Source organism: Panthera uncia, assembly GCF_023721935.1.
Source record: "Panthera uncia isolate 11264 chromosome C1 unlocalized genomic scaffold, Puncia_PCG_1.0 HiC_scaffold_4, whole genome shotgun sequence".
Lineage (NCBI taxonomy): Eukaryota > Metazoa > Chordata > Mammalia > Carnivora > Felidae > Panthera > Panthera uncia.
This window is the reverse complement of record NW_026057585.1, coordinates 2560671-2563240: the sequence shown is the minus strand read 5'-3', so window position 1 is coordinate 2563240 and position 2570 is coordinate 2560671. Positions and strand designations below refer to the sequence as shown.

At 45.3% G+C, this 2570-nt stretch overlaps 1 long non-coding RNA gene across 2 annotated transcripts in view; it reads left to right on the top strand.

The window, feature by feature from the left end:
- The window catches only part of LOC125912165 (uncharacterized), a 74561-nt gene that overhangs the window by 57379 nt on the left and 14612 nt on the right, over positions 1-2570 (top strand). The gene's annotated exons all lie outside the window — the stretch shown is intronic.

Below are 2570 nucleotides of genomic sequence, written 5' to 3'. Positions count from 1 at the left end.
CAGCTGCGCGGTGCACGCGGATGCACGCGGCGAACTTGCGACCCCGCCCCCGCTGCCGTCGCGGCTCCGCGGGCGTCACCCGCGGGCCGTAACGTCCCGGCCCGACTGAGCTGCCCCGACGCCCCGGAGGGAGGGACCCGGAGGAGAAGGGCAGCCTCCCCTTTCAGCCCTGTCCAGTGTTGGGCTCCCGAAGCGTCGTGGAGGAGACAGAAACGGAGAGGTGGAAACAGAGCCCAGGGGAGGGAGGAACTCCGTGCGACTTTCCTCCTCTGCAAACAGCCCGAAGATGAAATCGGCGTCCGGTCCCGTCGCGGTGAAGGTGAGTTCCGTCTCTGTGGGGGGGAGCCAAAGCCTTGGCCCGGCTCCCAGTGAGTTCCTTTTGGCCCTTGAACGTCTCTCCCTGGGTTTCTTGTGGATTCCAAGGATGCACCTGGCAGGTTTATTTTTAAAGCACGTACTTTAAGATTACTTTAAAATCTTTTGGCGAAGGAAGCGGTGTTTGATGAGTTTTGGATGAGGACTTTCAGGTGTGGGGAAAACTAGCAAAAGCAATTGTTAGAGGCCGCTTTTAGACAACAGGCGTGAGCAGTGGAATGTAGAAAGGGCCCACAGCGACTCTCTGGCTGAATAACAGTCAGGCCCACCAGGCAACCCATCTCAAAATACCCATAGGCCCTAACTAACCAATAGGCTACTTAAAACCAGGCACAGTTCCCAAAAAGGGGAAAATGCCATACGTTCGCAAACTCCTCACCTTCCCCCTTTAAATACAGCTCCCACCCACTGCCTCATTGCAGACAGTCTGCTTTGCTGATCTATCTGTAGCTCCCTTGCGGTGTATTCAATAAACTTCTATTTTCTTTGTTTTGCCTCACGTGAATGCTTTCACTGCCAACAACACTGACCCCCTCCCCCCCTACATTGGGTCGCCCCACGTTTAAGGGCCTCCATCCCATTAGGAGAGGCCACAGCAACTACAGTTGAGAATGTCACACACCTAGAGGCCCTTCATTCAGGTAGGTTTGACTCCTACTTGGGCCTATCTTACTTTCAATGAATTGAGGAACTTATTTAAATATGCATTCGAAAAATATCTGTGCGTCTGGATGGCTCAGTTGGTTAAGTGTAAGACTTTTGGTTTCCATGTAGGTCATGACCTCATGGTTCTGGGGGTCTGAGCCCTGCATCAGTGCAGACCTGCTTGGGATTCTCTCTCCATCTCTCTCTCAAAATAAACATTCAAAGATCTAGAGATATGTATAGATCTAGTACATTGAGTACACCTTTTGCTATTTTTACACAGATGGCAAAGAAGAATCAATGATAAAGCATCAAAGCCTTTAAATTCTGATGTTTCTCTATTAAAGTTTTTCCTGTCTTATTCATAACCTCTTTTTATCCCAAATCTGACATCCACGGCCAAACCCTAAAACCAGTTTACTGGTTCCAGCCTATTCTTCCCCATATTGTATCTCCCATGCAGTATCTAAGCCTCTCCCCTATCTTCTTTCATATGCCAAAAAGAAAAAAAAAAGTCAGCTATCCTGGAGTTGCCAATTTGCTCATGTTTGACAGTCGGCCTAGCAAATGGGACTCCCCATAAGATTCTTTCTCCTCAAGTGCACCTGGGTGGCTCACTTGGGGGGGGGACTGGGCTGATGAGTGTTAGATGCTTGGTTTGGACTCAGGTCCTAATCCCAGGGGTTGTGGGATCAGCTTCTGCACTAAGGATGGAGCCTGCTTGAGTTTCTCTCTCCCACTGCCCCTGTCCCCAGGTCACAGGAGTGCGCTCTCTCTCTCAAATAAGAAAATAAAAACAGACTGTCCCTAGAATGAAGCAGAAAACTTAAACAACACATTATTTTTCATGATCAGAAATGATATGTTTTTATTTATTGTGAGAGAGAGTGTGCACGAGAGAGAGCAGGAGCAGGGGAGGGGCAAAGAAAGAGGGAAAGAGAATTCCAAGCAGACTCTGCACGGTCCCCACGGAACCCAACTTGGAGCTCAAACTCACAAACCATAAGACTGTGACCTGAACCGAAACCAAGAGCCAGACACTCAATGACTTAGCCACCCAGGCCCCCATGATCAGAAGTAATTTAAAGGCCTTGAAAATAAACTTTTATTTCAAGAAAAATCTAGAGGAAATGCTAAATTTTGTAGACATTGTGTCTCTCCATTATCTTTGTAGATGACTGAAGATTTATTCTCTTCAGAGAATACAAAAGAGTATCTTTAGCCATATGATCAACCAGTACACGTAAGGACACAGATACAATATTGGAGAGGAGCAGAGTAAAGCATTCTTTGATCTGTGTGATGATTTTATATATATATATATATATATATATATACACACACACACACACATATATATGTACATATATCAATAAAATTTGAAATATGCATAGATATACATATAGATGTGTGTATATCTATGCATATTTCAAATTTTATTGAGCTGTGTAAAAAAAAAAAAGTACAAAACTGGCAAACTTACACTACCTGACTTTAAGACTTACCATAAACTCTTCTTTTTTTTTTTTTTTTTTAAATTTTTTTTTTTT